Genomic DNA, 12,615 nt, shown 5'->3' on the forward strand with positions numbered 1-12,615 from the left:
CACGAAAAGTAAAATGCATTGCTCAGTTTCATTCTCAGTAATACAAGAATATTGCACACTATGTAGTGAAAATATTTCACTTGCAGCTGTCCCTGCAATAAATTTAAATTTAATACCACCCTATCTTCTGCCTACAGTAGTAAATTTTCTATCGAACTGTTCCATTGATACCAGAGGTGTTGACAAGGTCTGAAAGGCCTACTGCTCATATGATGACCACCTCTACCAGAAAGAAAAGACAGGTAGGCAGATCACTTCTTAGAGGAACAGATGGTCCTCTGAGAGGGGTCTGCTGCCTCCCTGGAGCCTAGGTTAAGCACATCATTAGGAAAATCCCTAGTCTGGTGTCGTACTCAGACTATTACCCACTACTGATCTTTCATCAGGGCAAAGACAAAGCCACAATACACAGTCCAAGAGCAATCAAAAGAGATTTCATCAAGACCTTGGGAGAGCTGGTGAGGCAAGCTAGGGCACAGGTTATTTTTCCCTCTCTCCTTCCATTTGCAGGCAGAAACATTGGAAGAAGCATAAGATTTTTAAGAAACATGTCAATTAACACAGCTCCATGGCTAATGTCACCACCACGATTTTGGGGTTTTGATAACTGGCCTCCATGGAAGCAGGCTTGCTGGTGTCAGATGGGATTCACTTTCTCAAAGGGGAAAAGAGGGTCTTTTGATCAGGAGCTTGTGGGGCTCAGACAGAGCTTTAAATTAGATTTGAAGGGGGAGGGGAATCATATGAAGCTTCCCTGTGACAAGCTGTGAGATAACACACCAAGGTTAGAAGGACAGGGTGCTAAGGAGGGTCAGTCTATTAATCAGATGTTTGCTAGATACACTGCAGCACACCTGAAATCTTACAGAGATGAGCCATGGGCTCCTGAGGTATTAGGAGTCAACAGGAAAGTACTGGAGGAAGTAAGCTTTCATCAAGGTGCAACTTAAATGCATCTATGCAAGCACTCATAGCACAGGGAATAATACAAGAGGATTTAGAGATGTTTGTGTCTCTGCAGGGCTATGATCTTATTGCCATCACAAAGACATGGTAGGATAAATCCTATGATTCGAGTGTTGGATTGGAAGGATACCAAAATCTTAAGGAAGGACAGCCAGGGAAGATGATGTGTCACCCTCTATGTCAACGACCAGCTGGAGTCCTTGGAGCTATGTCTGGGGATGGATGAGGAGCCAACTGAGGGCTTAAGGTTCAGGATTAAAGGGAGGGCATAGGCAAGGGACATTACAGTAGGGGTCTGCTACAGGCCACTCAACTGAGAAGACCAGGTGGATGAGGCTCTCCATAGACAGGTAAGAGTAACCTCACATTCACAAGCCCCAGAGAAGATGCAGATGCCTCATCCCTGGAAGTGTTCAAGGCCAGTGAGCAACCTGGTCGAGTGCAAGGTTTCGGCAGCATAGTCAGCACTAGATGATCTTTAAGGTCCTTTCCAACACAAACCATTCTATAATTCTATGACTACCTCTGGCTACATCCCTGCTAGTAAAATAAAACAGGTTAGGCAACTTTTGCCATCCATACTGTTTAACTGTCCAGTAGGTCACAGAGTCAGCTGGACCCAAATTGCCATCACTGGCCCATGTTCACAGTGCACATAAACCAAGTTCAACCAGAACTGTAAATGGCAATGATTGAGAACATATTCCAGAGGTTGCTGTATGTTTACAATTGCTGCTGAATTACAGTCCAATAAATATTCAGGTTGTGTGCACAACACAAAAGAAATAGCAACCATGGTTCCCAGTATACATCTAACAGTGTGAACTGCAGACAAGAGAAAAGATGTCTTTTCTATTTATAATTTTAGCATTAAAGCAGTACAGGATCCTCTGACTCTGATGCAGGTTTATTCATAAAATTACTGAGCCAAAATTAGAAGACCTCCCATGAGTTGATATTCACATTACTCATAATAGCATGAATCACTGATTTGGATTCCCAGCATTTGTTTTAAAGAATAATCATTAATTAAGAAAAGCCTGAACCAACACTTCTGTAAGCACCCTTTTACTTCTGTGATTCATATTAGGTATGTTTACCTGTATTTTTCAAGTAAGGAAATCAAGACACAAAACCATGCAAAATTACTCAGCAAATTGACCCAGCAAGGCAATCAAGATGTTAGGTTCCTAATTGCCAGTGGCTGTATTACCTACTATACACAGAGTTCTTGGATGGTACTTGAACATCAGATGTTGGCAGGTTAGTCCTAGTAATGACACAAGCAGGTGGCAGTGCTGGTTAGATAAATAAAACTTTGTTATATCCTATCCTTCTGGCATCATTCATGTTACACTTGGAGCTAAAATAAGAAAATTCAGTCACTCAAGCCAGAAAAGGCTTATCATTTTTCTATACTAAACAAGCATGGGTTAACTTCCTCTCTTCCACAATGAACAAAAACAGTACTTTCAAACTGATATGAGACATCAGTATGTTAAAAAAAAAAGTCTTTTTTTATTAAAAACACAAACAAGAACAGATACTGTAGTACAGACAATTGCATATGGCTGCTGCACCAAGGGCAGGTTGACCAGTCAAGTTTAAGAAGAGTCATAAACAGCGGAAAACTCTTCACCCATGTCACTGTTAAAACTGCCAAATGACAGATGTTCGCTATTAATCCCCCTCCCTTCTCCAGGAGCATAAGGGAAAGACTGGAAACTAGACTACACATCTTTAAATGAAACAGTAATGATGAAAAGGAAAATTATTAAATATATGCAAATATATAAAAAAGAGGTACCATGTTCCTCTCCCTTTTCCCCCCAATAATGTCCATGTCACCACCAAGGTTGCAAGGCACACCCTGGAAAAGTCCCAGGCTGGGTTCCTGGAGTAGGCAGCAGAGAGAGCTGGAGGCAGGAACACACAGATTTAGGAGGACATACATAGGGATCAAAGGCAGACAAACAGAGAGAATCCTCCCATTGACTCTTGTGCTCCCTCAATTATACAGAGTGTGACACACATGGGATGGAATACTCTGGTCAGTTTTGGTCACTTGTCTGCTCCACTTCTCCCTAAAAGAGAGTTGCAGGTGTGACCCCTTTACTCCCTTTCTCTTTCTAGAGCATATTTTTTAAAATCCAGCAGTAGCCTTGCTTCTGCATGCCATCCTCTAGCCATAGCTATTAACATCAAGTAACTATAAACATCAGTCCTAGAAGCAGACACTGAGAAACATGCCATTAATTTCAGCAAGTGCAGCTACCTAGAAGAGACTTACCTGAAAGTAAAATTACAATAAAGAAAATAAGCTCTATCCTGGCCCAAACCAGAACAACCCAGCTAATCTTTAGCCTTGTAAAATGCTCAATGAAACAACCACATTCTTGCGTGGCACAGGATACATAAACAAGCTTCAGAAATACACTCCTGATTCTCCCTCACAAAGGAAAGACATAGTGCTAAAATACGAAAGACATTGTAGGAGACTACAGAAGCAACCTAATCTATAACGTAATGGGTATCAGCAGTGCCAAAAATACTTACCAGTTTGTAGTTGCTATAAAAAAACAGTGTCACCACCTGGAATAAAAAATAGTAATAATTAAGAAAAACAAGATACTTCCTTTGGAGATGACCTAATCCTGTTGGCTAAGCTGCCTCAAATACTGTGAAATCTAGACTGTGTCAAAGGAGCAACAACCTGAGTGTCCACAGCTGCTTCTTGGCTACATTACTTTCTGTCAGTGCCCTGAAGAGTTACCATTAGCTCAATAATAATTCAGTGCCCTGCTCACATGATGTAATCAGTGAAACAGGTTGAAGAATAAAGCTTCCCCTAAGGTCACAGATGGAGGAAAATGGGAAAATACGGAAGGCTTCCTCATCCCCTCCATCCATTGCAGCATTCTTCTAATATTGTCTCAGTTTTAGTAAATAAATAAGTACGCTGCTTTTCTAGTAATATAGAAGTTCAGCAGTTCTCAACACCCTACCCTTGTGTCTTGCATATTTTTTATGCAGGGTGGGCTGAGCAGAACAGGGTACAAATGATAGAATAAGGTTATGAGACAAACTCCTTTCTCATGTTTTGGGGTATAAAAGTAGCACTTGCATTTTGAGAAACTGAGCTCGTTTTGTAGAATACCATCCTTCTCCCTCTCTGCACAATATCTCAACTCTTTTATATATCAATATAAAGCAAATATTGCAACTCTGTGTGTGGACTGGCTTTTTGCACACCGGGTAATGGACCCCACTTTTGGGAAAACAAATGGAGCTTCAGTAACAGTCATTATGCACGCTCACTTTAACAAGCACTCCAGTGAAAAGTGTTTTGTTTAATGTCTTCACCTTCACAATTACAGCTTTCCAGGACAGAGTCACCTCTAAGGCATCAAAGCAGAGCCAGAAGCTCTGTGGCAACACCTGGACAACAAAGCTGGAGTTTTCTCTCAGGAACTGCTGGTGAGCTGTTCTACTGGCTCTCAGGTCATGGCATACAAAGTGGGTTATTGAGCAGAAGGAGACCAATGTGTCATTTACAATCCTTAGAATCACAAAAAGAAGATACAGTTCACGCAACATAGAAAGCTGCAGAAGCAAAAAGAAACACCAGCCTGTCTGCTGTGCTGTCTGAATTCTCAGTGGGCTCACAAGTCCAAGATCTTAATCAGCTGCATTTCTGCAGCACATTTCATAACTGCCCCTCATGATTCACTGGTCTATTCAAACACCCACACTAAACACATGCAAGATGTTAAGATGTTAACTAAGCTGATGCCTGTTCCTAAAAGTAAAGACATCTTCTGCCTCTGTGACCTCTTGCCTGATACAGCATGTCATATGCCACTTTCAACTACAACCATCAATTCTCTTTCCAAGCCAAAGTGGCAAATCACCAAGCAGAGCAATCCATAGCAGGAAGGACTGCAGCCATGTACAACCTGAACATGCAGCCACCACCACAGGCAGCAAACACTGCATCTATGGAGTAAAGACTGTACCCCACTTGTCTTAACCATGTGATTACCTAGCACAGCTCTTGCTTGTGTTATTATTAGAAATAGAAAATAGATAAAAACTAAAATTTCAACAGTCACTTTTCTCTCACTGTCTGTAGCAGGAATAGAGAATTAAAGAGAAATCTCAAAGGAGTTTGCAAGCTGGCACAGTGGAAAAGCAGAGAGGAACTAGTATTACATGATCACATAATTAATAATGAGCACCAGCAGGGAATAAAATTGTCATTATTAGAGCACATAAATATATCTCTTCTCTCTGTCTTCCCCGAACTGTTAAAAATCCTCAATAAAAAATCCTCAATATGCTCAAGGAATTGAGCACCTCCTTTTCCTTCAACTAACCAAAACCCAACTCTGCTATTATCTCTTCAATAATTGCAGCTGTCTCAAAGCCTAAGAAAAAGACACCTCTTCAGTGCTCAGCACATACATACACACGCCTGTAGGCACATTAACTCCACCCCCAAATGACTGAGGAAATATTTGAAAGAAAAACTATCTGTTCTTCTATACACAGTTAATATGGAAAACTTTCCTGGTGTGATACTTCCAAAGTAAAGCCTTAATTTGAAGAGTCTCATAAGGACAGGAAAAAAATTAAAATAATAACTTTAATTCAGAATTCTGACTCCAGTGAGTCTTCCTGTAATTTTTGTTCACATGACTATAATGCCAGTCACATCAGTTAATGAATAACCAATAAATTTGAGATAAATGTTAAGCAAGAAAAAATGTCAACAAGTGGCAGAAGAGCTGGCACTAAGGAAATTAAATCTGTCCCCACTTGCTGTTACAGAGATAAAACAGGACTAAAACAGTAAATATTTTTATTCTAGCCAAATACCAAGCAACACTAAAAGGAATGGGTGCACAGTATAAACACTGTAATAACTGTTAATAAAAAACCTGTAATAAAACACTATAAACACTGTATTTGAAAAAAAAAAAAAATCCTTGACATCTTCAGTCTTACTAAATGTGTCCAAACTATGGATTCCCACAAAAAAAAAATGTGTAAAAAACAGAGGTTCATTCAAACAGCTGTCTCCTGTAACAAAACAACAAAAGTTTTCATTTCAGTCCTTGATTCCTGCTTGTAAGATCAGTACATCTGGCTGTTCCATTTCCATCACATATTTTTGTGTTCTTTCCTGCTCCTTTTATTTTAAACTTTAACTGTGTAAAATAAATAGTAAGTTTGATTTGCATAATGTTTATACTTCTCATTCCAAAACTCTTGCAGAGTGCTGGTTTTGGTTCTAGAGGTGGCTTTATTTCAGTGACAGATGTGTTTCAGTGATTCCTGTTGTGTATAAAATTTTTCATGCCAGATTTTCCAGAGAATTAAATGATTTTGCATTCTGCAGGATAAAGACCCAGCTGAGAGACGTAGCATAAGTACCGGCTGTAGTCATCAGTAACAAAGCCTAAACCGATGGAAGGTTGGGCTTCTGGTGATACATGTAACTTATGAGCTCATTTATTAAAAAAGGTTTATTTTAAACATCGTCACATAAAACTAGCATGTTTCAAAGCCTTGAACAGAGGTTTTACACAGGGCTTGAAGAAAATCCTGAGCAGATCAATTTGTAAATACCCATGCAAGCCTGTTTTCATGAAACAACGTAAAATGGGGAATGAAGAAAAACTGTAAAAGGGAACATATAGTTAACAGCATATGTCTCCATGTATATTGTAGTTTGGAGTAAGCACACTCATTAGGGCTAGGTTGTAAGATGAAAACGTAAAATATATTTGTTTTCCCTATTTATTTGAAAGATAGTTTGGTTATTAATATTAATGTATTAATTTTGAAGCCTAAACACTCTGACACATTTAAAAATTATGTAACCAGAACTGTAAGTAATTAAATTTGAGTTATTTCTTTTTATTTTGAGTTATTTCTTTTTATTTTTTCTCTTTGTAACTGTTTACCTTTTTTACTATACTATGCTATTTACAAACCAATTAAATGCCCCTTCCCAACCCTTCATCATTGTTTCTGCTGTAGTACTATAGTACTAAATACAGTTTATAAATAATATATAACTATATATATATAATATTTTATATATATACACAATATATTACCTATAAATAATAGAACCATAGAATATTCTGAGTTGGAAGGGACCAATCAGGATGATCATATCCAACTCCTGTCCCTGTATAGGGCACACCCTAAATCACACCATGTGCCTGACAGCATCCTCCAAACGCTTCTTGAGCTCGGGCAGACTCGGTGCAGAGACCACTTCCCTGGGCAGGTTGTTCCATTGCTCAAATGCCCTCTGGGAGAAAAAACTTTTCCTATTATACTAACCTATACCTCCCCTGACTCCGCTTCCTTCCATTTCCCCAAGTTCTGTCTTCAGTCACTTAAGAAATCAGTCCCAGCCCCATCTCTCCCCCTCACAAGGAAGCCATAGCCTGCAATGAGGCCACCCCTCAGCCTCCTTTTCTCCCAGCTGAACAATCCAAGTGACCTCAGCTGCTCCTCGTAAGTCATCCCTTCCAGACCCTTCACCATCCTTGTAGCTCTCCTTTGGATGCTCGCCAATAGCTTGGTGTCTTTTCTGTACTGTGATGCCCAAAACTGCACAGAGTGCTCAAGCGGAGGCTGTACCAGTGCAGAGTAGGGTGGGACAGTCACCTCCCCTGACTGGCTGGTGATGCTGTGCTTAATGCACCCCAGGACATGGTTGGCTCCCCTGGCTGCCAGGGCACACTGGTGGCTCATGTTCAGTTTGCCATCAGCCAGGACCCCCAGGTCCCTCTCTGCCTCTCTGCTCTCCAGCCTCTCCTTCCCCAGTCTGTATTTGTCACCAGGGTTATGCTGTCCTGGGTGCAGAATTTGTCACTTGCCCTTGTTAAACTTCACATGCTTGGTGACTGCCCAGCTCCCTGCCCTGTCCAGGTCTCTCTGCAGGGCTGGACTGCCCCCGAGGGACTCAATGCCTCCTCCCAATTTTGTGTCCTTTGCCAGCTTGCTTAGAATTCCTTCCAGTCCTCTGTCCATTGATGAAGATGTTGAAGAGAACGGGGCTGAAGATGGAGCCCTGTGGAACCCCACTAGTGACCAGTTGCCAGCCTGAGGTTGCCCTATCCACTGTCACTCTTTGTGCTCGACCTGTGAGCCAGCTGCTCAGCTATCATATAGCATGGATGTCCAGCTGGCTATGCTGGACATTTTGTCCTGGAGGTTACTGTGAAAGACAATATCAAAAGCCTTGCTAAAATCCAGAAACATTGGACCCACTGGCTTCCTTTGGTCAGCTTGGGGGGCTACCTTGTCATAAAAGGAAATTAGGTTTGACAAGCAGAACCTTCCCCTCATGGAGCCATGTTGGCTGTGACTGATGACTTCATTGTCCTCTAGGTGTTTTTCAATGCCTCCCAGAATAATCTTTTGCATCATTTTACCAGGCACTGAAGTTAGACTGACTGGCCTGTAGTTTCCAGGATCCTCCTTCTTGTCCTTCTTGAATGAACACCGTCCAGCTTCCAGTTAACTGGGATCTCTCCAGATTCCCAGGGCCTCTCAAAAATAATCAAAAGAGGCCTAGCAATGACATCAGCCAGCTCTTGGAGGACTCTTGGATGAATCCCATCAGGCCCCGTGGACTTGTAGGGGTCTGTCTGTATCAGCAGATCTTGTAGCAAGTTCAGGGTCAGTTAAGGGTTAATCATTGTCGATCCTTGTCATAGTCCTCTAGTTCTGGGCACTGAGGCTCCCTTGACCCATTATCAGTGTCAAAGACAAAGGCAAAGAATGCATTAAATACCTCTGCTTTGTCTATATCCCTGTTGGTGAGGTGACCCTCCTTATCCTGTAAAGGTAAGGACAGTTACCTTACACTGCCTCTTGCCATTCCTGTATTTGAAAAACCCTTTCTATTGTCCCCCACAGTTCTGGCCAGCTTCACCTCCAGTTGAGCTTTGGCCACTTTAATATTCTCCGTGCAGTACTTAGCAGCATCTCTGTTCTCTTCCCCCATCACCTGACCCAGCTTCCACTGGGCATACACCTTCCCTTTCTGCCTGATTTGTAGGATCAGATTCCTGTTCCTGTGCCCTTATGAAGTGGTGTTTAAAGAGTGACCAGCACTCATGAACCCCAGCACCTGCAACAATATTTTCCCAGGAGACTGGACTCAGAAGCTCCCTGAGCAGCCTGAAGTCTGCTCTCCTCATGCCCAGTGTTGAAGTTTTGCTGCCAGTTTTCCTCTGGTCAGCAGAGATATGTAACTCAGTTGCCTCGTGGCCACTGTGGCTGAGACGACTTCCAATCTCCATGTTACTTGTAAGGAACATGTTATCTCTTCTGACCTGTTCCATAAAGCTGTCATCCAGATGGCTTAGAAATCTTCTGGCCCATGTTGTGCTTGCTCTGGTTTGTTCCCAGTTGATTTCTGGCAAGATGAAGCACCCCGTAAAGACAAGGGCAGGAGACTCAGAAGCCTCCCTTAGTTCCTCAAAGAATGGGTCACTGGCATCCTCATCCTGGCCAGGAGGTCTATAGTATGTTCCCACAACGACATCCACATTATTTTTTTGTCCCTTTACTCTTACCCAGGGACTCTCACCTGTGCCATTGTCAGCTGTGAGCTCCATACACCCCAGCCCTTCTGTTACCTACAGGGCCGCTCCGCTGCCCCTTCTCCCCTGAGCATCCCTCCTGAGCACACTTTTCAATACTGATAGCACTTACAAGCATATTTTTACCACAATGTCAGTGAAATAAGACAAAGAAAAAACTTTTTGAAGCCCTTTGCATTTGCCTTTTATCATGATGCCAAGCTTCTTCGATTTCTAAATATACCATGGGAAATGCCTGTAGTTAGCAGGCAACTGTGGTGCAGGTATTTGACTGACTGCTATGAAGAAAGCCACTAAAAAGAGTCGGATGGAAGGATGTGCAAGGTGCATATGTTCTTCACCCATTCATTGCTCACTTCAACAGGAGCTGTATTACAGTAAAGGAGCATCTCTTTCACAGTGATGGTTTTGTGGTGTCCATGGTGTTGCAGGCTTCTGGTGGTGCCACACTGTGCAGACAGTGAAGAGTTCTCATCCTTGACCACCAATATAGGCAGGAGACCTCCTCAGAGGTCAGGTTTCTGTAAGCAATACCGTCTGTTTACTTAGAGTGGAAACAAATGTTTTTGTACAACTGAGGTCATGTCTGTGGTTGGATCCACGCTGTTATCCATGCTGTTCCAGAAAAATCACCATTATTTCTGAGCTGCTAGAACACATTTGATATTGAAACTGACTAGAATATCTAGTGATAAGGTTGTTTCTCCCTTCACTCTTCTCTCCTTTAACTAGATTCATCAACTAAAGTGGAGTAGAGCTGACTTCTTACTTATTTGCATGTGAATAAATTGGTTTTGACAGCTGCTTCCAGTGTAAAAAAGGTGAAGGAAAATAGTGAGATACAATGTGAGGAAAATAATTGCAGATAACTTTCTGGGTTTAGTTACAATTTTTTTACCCTCACTGAGTTACATCTGAATATTTCAGAGGGGTTTGGTTTGTACTAGTTGCCTGTTACATGAACCAAGATCATTTGTTTTTTGGTATTTCTGTACATGTAATAGCTCAGGTAGAGAGCTACCACACAGGCATTTTGAAGGAAGCCTTAATAGCAAGCAATGCTTTTTCAGATGTGTCTTTTGTCCTATTATATTTTGCATTGGTTATTATTTGACTGTTAACAAGTTTCCTGAAGTTGTTGGTATCTAGCTATCTCTAGACCAGCAACACCCCTGGAGCAAAGGGTGATGTGGATGAGGGGCAGGAGGTCACTGAGAAACAGAAGAAACTGAAACATGGTGGTAGGGACACCTGTTCCTATTTGGAAGGCTGCAAGGCTGGGGGACTCATAAGAAAGTGCTGTATCCAGACGGCGAGGCTAGATGCAGCCATTGCCTGAATGAGGCTTTTGCAGCTCTGGCTCTGTGACCCATAACTCTATCAAACATTCTGTCGGTGCAGTATGAACAGGAGATGCATTCCCTGTCTTTGCCTTCTCTCCTAAATTTGTGCCATGTGAGTTCTCTGGTTTATTAACTAAATTGGAGGAGACTGCTTGAACCTGCCTGACCCTTTTTTCTTCTCTCTTCCTCCCTCTATTGCATCTTGTTCCATGGCAACTGATCCAGGAAAGAAAAGCTCTCTTGTTTTTTTCCTAGCAGTGTGATGGGTAATGGAATACTTCTAGCATCAGTCCTTACTGCTTTGTAGGAAAACTGTATAAACATCAATAAAAAGAGTTTGGCTTGAATTCTAGATAGAGTCAGAACCAAAATTTTATTAGCTCAATTATAAAAAAAAAAATAGAAGCACAAATATATATATATATTTACACATATATATAAAAAAATTTTTAATAGTAAACTGAGATAGTAGTGTAGTATAATATGCAAGCTAACACTTTAAAATGTTTGCCTTTGTTCTAAATATCCCTGCTGCTAAAGCAAGCATATTACAATAGGTTAACCTACGCAAGGTCAGCAAGAGGTTTATGAAGGCTTCCTATGAACAGAAGAGATATCACTATGGTCCAGCAAGTGAACAACAACCCAGTGTTGTTCAAGCAGGGCAGCATGCAGCATGAAGAAAACTTCATTAGGCCTCCTTGGTAAGTATATGTGTGTGTCAGCAGGATGACCCTTCACTCTTCAGTACACACGGACAGAATACCAGAAAAGTCAACCATGTGTCTTTCTAGTTATGCAAATCAAGCTTCTGAGGCTCATGGCGAGAGGGCTGTCCTAGCTCAGCACTGCCGACACAACACATTCACAGGTGCAGAGGAAGCCCAGCCAGCAGTACACAGGCAAAAAACAGCTGTGCTGAGAGGCTGGACTAAAATCACACACTTCTAACACAAGCCTGTGCACACCGAGATCTCTGATGTTGCCCTGGAAGGGTGCAGCAGGCAGATTCACAAATGAGGTTATGAGAGTTCACGTTGAGACAAGAGTTATGAGAGTTGAGGGACATCTTCAAAACATAATGGTCACCATATGGCACAGCTCATTTAGAGCTCTTTCAGTCATGAGTAACCTCAGCTTTTCGTCTGAACAAAGTTGCCTGAAAGACTTGTTTACATATTTGTTGCTCTCTGTGTGAAATACGGTTTCGTGACATCTGTTCTGAATTTGTGGATGCTTAATTTCCATTAATTCTTCCCTGCCATGCATCTGCCTTCCCCTTCAGGGCTAAATTGCTAACAGTAATTTGTCAGAGTTTGATATACCTCTTAAGGTTTTATATCAAGACATACATCTGATGTTCATTTATTCATTTATTTTTCTGTCCACAAACAATTCCAAAACAGGGGAGTTTGGCCTTTTGGTGCCTTTTTTGGTTGGGTTTTTGGGGTAATTTTCTTCCACAGTATATCTTTTTTTCACACTGGTACCATTCACACTGTCTAATGCTACACAATTTCAAATGTTAGAAACGTTCTGCAACTGACACAGTGGAACCAAATGAAACCACCTAGACTTGTGCAAGCTACTCTCCACTTCTTTTGTTTTGTTTTTGTAACTTTTTTTTTTTTTTTTTTTTTTTTTTTTTTACTACTACTATAATGCTTCCCTGC

At 41.5% G+C, this 12,615-nt stretch overlaps 1 protein-coding gene across 3 annotated transcripts in view; it reads right to left on the minus strand.

Moving 5' to 3' along the window:
- Positions 1-12,615, minus strand: part of TNS3 (tensin 3) — a 163,683-nt gene that overhangs the window by 112,326 nt on the left and 38,742 nt on the right. The window contains exon 3 of one of the 3 annotated variants that reach the window (XM_071736226.1): positions 3,523-3,558. The exons of the other annotated variants lie outside the window; for them this stretch is intronic. The gene's annotated coding sequence lies outside the window, so the exon portion shown is untranslated. The remainder of the gene's footprint in view (positions 1-3,522; positions 3,559-12,615) is intronic. 3 annotated transcript variants of the gene reach the window in all.

The sequence above is a fragment of the Heliangelus exortis genome, chromosome 2 (genome assembly GCF_036169615.1).
Source record: "Heliangelus exortis chromosome 2, bHelExo1.hap1, whole genome shotgun sequence".
In the NCBI taxonomy this organism is placed as follows: domain Eukaryota; kingdom Metazoa; phylum Chordata; class Aves; order Apodiformes; family Trochilidae; genus Heliangelus; species Heliangelus exortis.